At 40.2% G+C, this 9,968-nt stretch overlaps 1 long non-coding RNA gene across 2 annotated transcripts in view; it reads right to left on the bottom strand.

Annotated features, from left to right (window-relative positions):
• Positions 1-1,894: 1,894 nt before the first annotated feature.
• Positions 1,895-9,968, bottom strand: part of LOC102077374 (uncharacterized) — a 24,124-nt gene continuing 16,050 nt past the window's right edge. Inside the window, exons 3-4 of one of the 2 annotated variants that reach the window (XR_269531.4) lie at positions 2,126-2,411; positions 1,895-2,038 (exon numbers count right to left, since the gene is read on the bottom strand). This is a non-coding gene — a long non-coding RNA (uncharacterized LOC102077374). The remainder of the gene's footprint in view (positions 2,039-2,125; positions 2,412-9,968) is intronic. The other variant, XR_269532.4, reaches the window with a different exon arrangement.

The raw sequence follows: 9,968 nt of genomic DNA, 5'->3' as shown, positions 1-9,968 counted from the left end.
TTTACAAGTATGAACTAAAAAATGTCTCGTAGCTATGTATGCTGTGTATTCTCAATGCAGGAAGTTACTATAGATGTTCAAGTTCTGTAGATTCCTTATGTTCTCCAATAGCCCAGAACTCAGGATATTCTTCCTGCATTTACTCGTGTTGCTCCCGCCCCAGACACATCTGGCCAATAAGCAGAGTGAACATTGTCATGTGCTTTGTAGTGACACCCTTTGTTTCACTTGGAGTTCACTTGGACATTTCTCTGTGTGAAGACAAACCAAACCACAGGAAACAGCTACAAGTTTTACAAACTTCTCAACTGATTTGGACCAGAGTAAACAAACTATAGGTGTGATAACGCCCTCACTGCCTCTAGACACATGGCCCCTGATCCGATTAGAGAACTGAATGAAACTGGACTGGTACCTTAAACAACAACCTCGCCAATGTGGCCTCCGCACTGTTTTACTTCATTCATACAATACATAGATACAATTACATTTCTGTGGCATGTGCACCTGATTCAAGAAAATTCGTGGCATTCGACAATTTCTAAAACTCAGGAGCGGCCCAGACCTTTACTAGAAGTCTTATAGAAAAAGTTTGCTTCTCTCCGCAGGCGGAAAGACTATTTATTTGACACAAAATGTCATTGTAAATTATGAAATCTTGGCAAAAGTGCACCTCCTCATGAGCAGGTGGCATTTATTTCAGTTAAGTCACTGGCTCCCACTCGGAACACTTTGGGGAAAAAAGACAAATAACATGTTTTGCAGGTCCATGTTAAACTTTGTACACATACTTTATTTTACAAGCTGTAGAGCGTGTCACTTTTTTCTGTGGAGACAGAGAAAAAAAAAGGCCTCATTGTAGCCAGGGGTAAAACCTGAGCTTGTCAGTGTAAAAGGATTCAGGCAGAGAGGGACTGAATAAAGCTTATATTCAGCTAGCTCAGTATTCACAAAATCCATTTTCCAGATAGCAGTGTACAATGAAATTTTCCATTTCTTTATCTGTCACTTCTGCTAATCCAGACACTGATCTTCCTGAAACAAAGCTCTGCTTTCTGTATGTAACTGATTGTCATAAACTCATTTCTCCTTTATCATTTGAGCTCATCACCTCCTCTATTCTGGCTGCATGCATTTTATTTTTATGATTTCAGTTTTCCAAGAGTTCTGAGTGCCTGCCTGCATCCATGAGGCAGCATTTGCAGCAGAAAATGAAGATGGTCTAAACACAAAGATATGGAATAATTCTGGCCTTTATTTATTAAATCTCATTACTTTTAACATTCTAAAATTCATATTATTATACTTATCATACTCTTAATTTCAGACTTGAAAGTTTACGTATTAATTAACACAATATGTAATAATCTCCACCTGTTATAAATAAACCAAAGAGCCGTAAATATTTTATTTTATTTCTGCTTTACGTGTTGTTTCTTAAAAGAAAAAATGCATTGCACGTGGCATGCACAAGGCTGATAAATATTTTTGTGACTTGGCATTAAAAGACCTTTGCTCAGCTGTCTTGGTCAAAGACTTAGAGAGCCGAGCTACTTCAGGGATGTATTTAATGTTATGTTCGTACAGAGAGTGTTATCTGTAATTGAAACATTATATCCTGTGCCTGTCCTGATTTGGACAGACTGCTTACTGACAGAACCAGTCTCTTTAAAAGTAAACAACACGGCTGAATAGCAGGTTTGTCTAATCTTTCTATTGTTGCAGGAGTGCATTGCAGTTATATTCAGTTGTAACCACAGAAAAGAGGCAGAAAGAATCCTATCACTTTTGTTAATCACTTGTTGAATTCCTGAAAAAAACTCTGCAATGGTAGTTCCGTCAGTCTGTAAAAACATCCACATAACAGTGGATTTCTGGCATGAAAATGCACTGTCAAAAGGCTAAGAGGCTGGTTTGAAGGTGGCCCCAAAAGCAGACTCAATACAGGAAGAATTCAAACTTAAACAGATTTTATTTAACACAGGGATTATCAAAGGCAGAGCAGGGCTCAGAGGAAACTTCACAGGGGCTGGATACACTGCAACGGGAGGAGAGAGGCATTATTTCCAGTGCAGTGGACTACAGGAGAGTTTAATGATGAGGTGAATAAAAGAAGAGTGCTTACTTGGCAGGTGAAGGAAAGAAGCTATTGAGGGTGGGGTGGTTCTCCGGGGGTGATGGCGAAGTTAGCGGCGAGTGAAACGAGAATGTCCAGGCACAATTTCTAGAAGCTGTGGATGGTTGTGATGAGAATGAGGGTAGGCCAGCGAGTTTCCTGATTTTCCACAGGAGGTGTGGAGGCAGCTTGGAGGAAGAATCGGGGTGGAAGTAAGCTGGAGCGAAGGAACGGTGTCAGGGGAAATCCAGGTAGTTACGGCAGTAAGTGGAGAATGAACCAGAGGTGCAAGCAACTGGAGAAATGAGACCATGAGATTACACAAGGAAAAACTTAAACAGACAAAGCATGGAGGCCGCTATGGTTTAGCTGACGATCTGGGGAAGAATTAAGACCTGAACCGGTCCTTAAGACTGCCATGCTGATTACTGATGATGAGCTGCAGGTGGAGACAGGTGGAAGTGGAAACCCTGAACTCCACCCGGAGGTGAGGCTAGAGCTCCGGACAGGAAAACAACAAGCAACGCCACATCACTGACACCCTGGATCATGACAGGCACATACTGCTTTGCCAGAGTAGAGTTTTTCAGCACCGCTTCTTCTCTGTTCCACTCAAAAAACACAAAAACCCTCATATAACCCTCACTGATGCTCACTTTATGTGAGCATCAGCCTGACCAACAAGGACAGGGTGTTTGTCGGTCAGGGTCGTGAATTCAAGTCACTACTCTAATGAGAGATGCCATAATCTGTAACTGGCAAACACATTTAATATGAATAAATACATATAGTATAAGAACAATGACTAAAATAGGTAATATACACAATCAGAGGCTTGTTTTAGCCTGCATTTAGACACTAAAAACAAGAAAACAGTGATGCACGCTTGTTTTTAAGGCGGTAGACTATTGTAAAGACTGCTGGAACATCAGAATTCACAATGCTTCAGCAACCGCCTGACACAAAGGGTACAAATGCCCACCTGCCTCCATGATCTGGTATAATGTCCTGATAGGACACGAATTATGATAGTGGGCAAAAACTCTCAGATGAACATGCATTGTGGAGAAAAATGGAGCATTAGGTTAAACAGGAACGGTTTAGCTTTGAGGCTTTAGGAATGATTTCCAAACCATTTGGCACATTTGCCAAGTTGAGTCTACCTTGGAGACTACTTGGAAAACATGTAGCTATTAAAAAGACAATAACAACCAGTTGGGAAACCTGCAGCTTTCATTTTGACTGCAGGTAGATAAGTAGCTATCATCATGGGATCCAAGGATGCTCAGCAACATGTGGAGTAGAATAGGATCTGCTAAACAGCACAAATTGGGAAACAGCAGGAGGACAAGATGGACATAATGTGGCTCATTATGTATTGTTGGTTAAGAATTTGCAAAGCAGTTGTTGTACACACTTAGAGAAACCCAACTATCACAATAATAACGCCTTTTTCATGTGTTCCACATCTATTATTATAAATAAAAGCAGAATTTTTTTTTAAACGGTGATGCAACACTTCGGTTTTAGCGCTTTATTTTCACATGAATCAAATGGCCTTTTTTATACTTTCTTATGCAAATTTGAAAGCATCTTAGAGTTTATTGACAGCGGAGAGCAATAAAGAAACATCAGAAGAGTGATGTGAATGACTTGCAGCAAAGTTCTCCAGCTGGATTCAAACTGCAGATATTGCTGTTTTATGACACGTGTCTTTATCAGCAAGCTTCCAAAAACCTTTGTGTTTGTGTGTTGGCAAAGAAATGGTGCTAGAGACACCCACTGCTGCAGGAACCATCATTTTAAGTATTGTAGCAGCTCTTTGTATGTTTGGATAGATTTTGTCGGCTTATATGACAAATGTGGACTAAATACTCATGCAATAATGTAGTAATAACTCCAAAATACTCGCAAACCCTGCTTAGGTTGTATTAAGGTTTTAAGGCTTTAAGTTACGCAGGTTTGGCCATTTTGAGTGACAAACTGGATACTTTGTCATTTTAAGGCTATTACCTGACAAATCAAGAGGCATCATGTGTGGTTAATTGTAAAAACAGGTCAATCACGAAGTCTGGGCACCAGTTTAGTCATTACATTTCCTTTGCAAATTTGTTAGCATTAGCTGAAAACTTATGTCTTTAAAAAACGTTCCACAAACCAATGAGTGACACCACATCATGTTTCCATGAAAGACAGTATACCACATGGGCGTATACATCAGGTGATAGCTGTGGTTGCAAAAAAGACTTCAAGTCCTATGGAAGTTTATAATATAGCAGGTTCCTGACATCACCTCTGTAAACACTTTCCAACTGAGCTGGATTCAGTCATTCGTTTTGGGTCATATTAAACAAATAAAAGGAAGTCTTTAAAAAAACAAGTCTTTACAATTTTTGGCTATGCTCTGTTCTAAGTTTTCAATCATAAAATTATGATTCATTATATTTTCTTTGCCCAAGTTTACGGCGGCAGGAATGCTCATCTCAAGGCTTCAAATCAGGACTTCAGGGTAGCGTCCATCTTTTATGCTGTCATTGGTTTACAATTAAGACATAGGCACCAATAACAGGGTGTCCTATTCCTGTTTTAAACATTTGCACATCTCAACACTTAGTGTCTTGAATGTGGTGTTTTAGAATTGTGTTTTCATGTAACAGTTTTCATTTTAGTGAGGTGATATTTCTGGCTTGTTGGCATTAGGAACATTGTAGAAATGTTATATATCATATATAACTAGAACAGAAGAGGTTAAATTACATTGCATTACATTCCTTCTTGGTCTTCTTCAGAGCTGCTATATCATAGTATTACATAGAGTAGATGAGTAGTAGTAATAAGAATCTTGGATATACTCTTATGCTAAGAAGTATAAAGCAGTTTAAAGTTAAACTAACTCAGATTTATGTTGTTCCTTTGTGCCTTAGAACAATCTTTAGCAGAAGGAGTGAAATAGTGAATTTCTCAGTATTACAAATTTTATTTTAGCTCCTGCAAATCTGAATAGTTTTTTTTATATCAAGTATATCATTTTGTTTGTGTAGCTTTGGCAGTGGGATATATCCAGAAATTAGACTATGTAAGCTAGAGGCAATCATTTAAATCCTACTCACAGTGATGGTATCACTACACCACAGTATTTGCTAAGCTTTTCCTTTTCCTTTTCTTTTTTTTTTTTTTTTTTGGTGATCTCCACTGTCATAGGCTATTAAAAGTCTGCATTGTTCAAAATACGCTTTAGGCAACTTCCAATTCAAGTCATAAATATTTCAAATGTTTGAAATAAATGTGGGATGCTCCAGTGGAGTAGTATGTAGTGCCATAACACTGAGTCATTCGCTCTTGGATTCTGAATAATAAATGCTGAGGAGAGAGTGTTGCCTGCATATATATATATATATGCAACTAGTATTATCCCCAAACTTTGAAAACTGACAGGAAGATTTTAGTGGCATACAAGTTATTTTTGTCTCTTAAAGGAAATACTCCTGGATTATTCCGTATTAGAGCATGTTTGGCAGATAAGGTCTATTCTAAATGAAGATTTCCACACATCATTTTTGTGGTTCATTCACACGGTGAAAAAAAGACGGTGTCTTTATCAGGAATGTCCTGGATGTACAGAAGATTAATGTGCACATGCTGGAGCAAGATAATAAATAACACTGGTCTGTGGGAAACCCTTATACAGTCAAGCCGCTTGGCTTTGTTAATGAACACACAGCTTACGGCATTCGTGTGCGGAATAACCAGCTCAGAGGATAACAGTGCACGATCCCCTCTGTCAAACTGAAACAACTAATGCCGAATACAAAACTATTGCACTCAAAATGTAATATTTCATCAGACAGCTTTGCTACGTATTCGTGAAGGTTTCTCTTGGGGATAAAACATCTATCAGGAACAGAAGCATGTTGGCATACATCCGCTTAGCCACATGTTTTGTGTAACTAATTGGATAACCACACCAACTAAAGCACGAAATTGCCTTTTTTTTTATCCCTCGTGCAGCAGTGGATGCAAACCCTCTCTGCAGGGCGTTGGTGGGGCACAGAGGCGCGCACATTTATGAGTCATACATTTAATATGCTCTCCCTTCCTACCCATATCATAAACACTCAGAGGGATGGAAATGAAACATCCCCTTTTTTTTCCTCTTTACCCGCGTCGGGAGACTTCGTCAGACAGCTGAGAGAGATCCTCTCCTCTCTGTCCTTTGAGTGTTTCTCGTCCGTACGCGCCGGTGCCCCCTGACTCTTCTCTTCTTCGCTGTCTGACACTCAAAAGTGCTGCTTTGACTCTCCTTGCACTATTCTTTTTTTAAAAATAATAATCTGCGTGTCTGTGTGTGTCTGTGTGCGTGTGTTTGGCTGAGAAGATAAGAGATTAGCATGAGTCAGATAATGATTCAGGACGCCAGGTGGCAAATGCCTCAAATCACGCTCTCCCCCTTTTCGCTCCCTCGTTTCCTTTCACTTGTTCACTTGCCGTCCCTGCTCTCTGCGCCGCACGAACTGTCACTGCTGCTCTTTTCTGCTCACCAATTCCCACTCCTTTCTCCTCAAAATTTGAGCCCGTCTCTTTTGTCTACCCCCGTTTAAGTCCCTCTCGCTCTTGTTCCTCCCAATGTCGCCTTCTGTCCCCTCACCGCCTGCAACTGTGGCAAACTTAATAACCCATCGGTTCAGGGGTGGGCGTGGAGAGGTTAACAGGGGAGATAAAGAGGGCAAAGACAGATCGAGTGAAGAGGGGACAGCGGTGGGGGTGCAGTAGGGAGATCGATGGCCCGATGTGGAGAGATAAACGGGAGCGTGTCGGATCGAGGTGGATTTTGAGCACGAATCTCAAGGAGTGCTCATGGAAAAAAGCGGCTGGTATCGTGCATGTGCCGGAGGGAGTAGAGGGTGGTGGGTAATTTAGAAAGAGTGGGACATAGGAATGTGTAGTGAGAGGCAGAGAGGGTTATAGAGAGCTGTGTAGAGGTGGATGGAGGCAGGGATAGAGAGATAGAAGGAGGGGTGGTGATCCTGGGGGCCTGATGACTCATGGCTGTGCTGCGGTTTGTGCGTCACTGGCGCTGGCTGGAGGAGGAGATAGTGGAGAGGTCTACGCATTTAATTACAGCCTTCCAATTTAGACACACTGTACACACACGCACCTACACACACACACTTGCACAAAATAATATCACAAATAATAGTCTTGCAAGTACCCTAATTGGTGACACACAAACACGTAGGAATACATGGATGGAGGGCGCACTGTGAGCGCCTCAAACATGACATCCTTGGGTTTTACTTGCAAGCTGGATGTAAAAATGTTTACATCCCTTCCCTTTTTTTTCTGCATTCCCTTTTTTGTCGTCACCGGCATCGAGCTAAAACAATTACAGTCATGGGCGTGTTGAGCATGCACGTTCACTGTGTGCAGCCATCCCATCCCAGACAGACCTTGAGGCACAAAACTTATCAATCCCCCCACCACCACCACCACCACCAAAAAAATAAAGAATTCCAAAATACAAAATCGTACCCTTTGAGCAGTTGCACCACACAGCCTGTGACTGGAATATGAAATAGAGACAGAGACATACAGAGGGACGTGCAGGACTGGCTTTGATGACGCAGTAAAGCAAACTCTTCTCTCAGAAAAATCCTGCACGCTTGAGAGTTTTCACCACACATCCGCTGCTGCGTGATATACAAGTTGTCCTGCTGGTTAAAGGTCAGCCCCGTAAGAGCAGGATTTCTGCATCATCTGTTATTTATTTATTGTATTATACATGGTTGTGTGGTTTTGACAGAGACATGGAGAGCTTGTTATTTTAAAATGCCACATCTGAGAGATTTTTTAAAAGGATAAAACTGTGGAGGAAAAAAACCCTCCAAATATCACATTCTTTACATCGAAGGAGCTGTTTGCATAGTTCCCTGCTGCATGGTCGAGTCAAGTTTTAACACCTGCTTTCCATCAGCCACTTTGAGAAACAAAGTACACGTAGATAGAAATGGAAGCAAGAAACAGAACAAGAACATCATGAATATCAGGAAATGGTTACAGAGCCTGCTGTTGGAAACAGGCAACAGAAGAAAATGCAACAGCTGCTTCGTGCAGCGTTCACTGCATGTATTTTCGGTAATATTTGTTTTGTGTTGTTGAAAGCATCAGAAGAGAGGAAGCTAAATGTAAATAAAGCATTAATACTGTAGATTTACAGGGATTCTCTATTACAGGCTTAAAACAAGTAAAAAAACAACATTAAAAAATGTAAAAATAGTAATTTGTAGTGATTTTTATATGTTCCACAACTAAGCTTATAAGAAAGAAAAAGATAAGATAATAAAGATAATATCTGCTGATGATTTCAGTTTCTGTGTCTACAGATAAAAACAAATAATGCTTCAAAATTGCCATGACTTGCACAGACATACAAAGGCAACTCGAAGCAGCAGAAGTTATTTTTGTATTTCAACATCCTGCTATCAGCTATCATTTCCAGGTTTCCTGTGTTTGTCATGGGTTTAAACATATTAAATATACTATTTTCCTTCTCTGTTATATTTCATCCAACAGGAAACTGTGGGGAAATTTGATTCCGAGGCCTCCTTGTACTTTGATGTGGCAGTAAAAAAAAAAAAAATTAAAGAAAAAAGCATGTGAAAGAGAAAAGAGCTCCAGGGCAAAAAAATAAATGAAATACCGATTTCAGAATATGCTGCTTTCACTGGTTCAAATTTAATTTCAAATGTTTCAGATTTAACGTTCCTTTTAATTTCCCCACTCTTTTTTTTTTCCTTTTTTTTTTTGACTCCTCTTTCCTGTCCAAACACATTACCCTCCTTGTGTGCCAATTATCCCCTAAGAGGCAGCAAGCCTCACTCTTAAACAATAGGAGCAATCAGTTGCCCTCACTCCCTCTCCCCCTCTGTGCCCCTTTACTCGCTCTCTTTTCCAGCAGCGAGTGCAAAGGGAGGATAATTTTTCCAAACAACAGCGTTGAGAGTAGAATGGCAGAGGGAAGAGAAAGGAGAGGTAGAAAGAGATAAAGGAAGAGAGAGGGACTGCTGATCGGCCAGGTCACGTTGGTTCAAAGACTCAAGAGGCACATCTGACAATACAACGCCGCATACAGATGTTTGCTGTCCTAAGCCAAGACAGGCAAATGCACAGCTGCTCTATAACCCCTGACACAGAGTCTATAAAGCCTAAAATATACAAAGACACAGCTACAATCACATCTACTAAAACGATCCCAGGACAAAGAACCGGAAGGAGATAACAGCTTACATTTGCATACTAGTAAATATGCACATGTGTTTCTCCAGCGTTTTATTTCTGTCTGTTGTCTGCAATGTCTTGTGTCTGAAAAGATATGGTTTAATGGGTTTGCAATTTCTTAAATCTAGCAAACATTTATTAAAATTTTATTTTTTATTAACAACAATAAAATAATCAAATTTTTAGGTAAACCAGACTATTTTTATTGTTCTGTAGACATTTAAAGGAAAATCAGAAAAGCACTCTGACACGGATAACTTTTGTAAAAAACATTTACTTGCGTGTACGTGTGGTTTTGGGGGTTTTGTTTTGTTTTTAATTAATTCAGGGTGTTTTTCTTCCCGGCAGTTTTCCAGGTCTTTCAATTTAACGCCTATTTCCCCTTTCATTCATGTCTCCTATCATGAGTTGTCAGCAGCTACATCCCGAGGGAGGGAAATCCCAGCTGTCACTAAATAACTTTTCAGATCACACCAATAAAGCTAATGTCCACGGACATTAAAGGCTATGGAGTCCATTTAACAACCGCTTAACGCATGGGCACACATGTGACACACACACACACACACACACACAC

Source organism: Oreochromis niloticus, linkage group LG10 (assembly GCF_001858045.2).
Source record: "Oreochromis niloticus isolate F11D_XX linkage group LG10, O_niloticus_UMD_NMBU, whole genome shotgun sequence".
NCBI lineage: Eukaryota > Metazoa > Chordata > Actinopteri > Cichliformes > Cichlidae > Oreochromis > Oreochromis niloticus.
The sequence above is the reverse complement of the archived record's forward strand: the minus strand, read 5'-3'. Positions and strand labels throughout refer to the sequence as shown.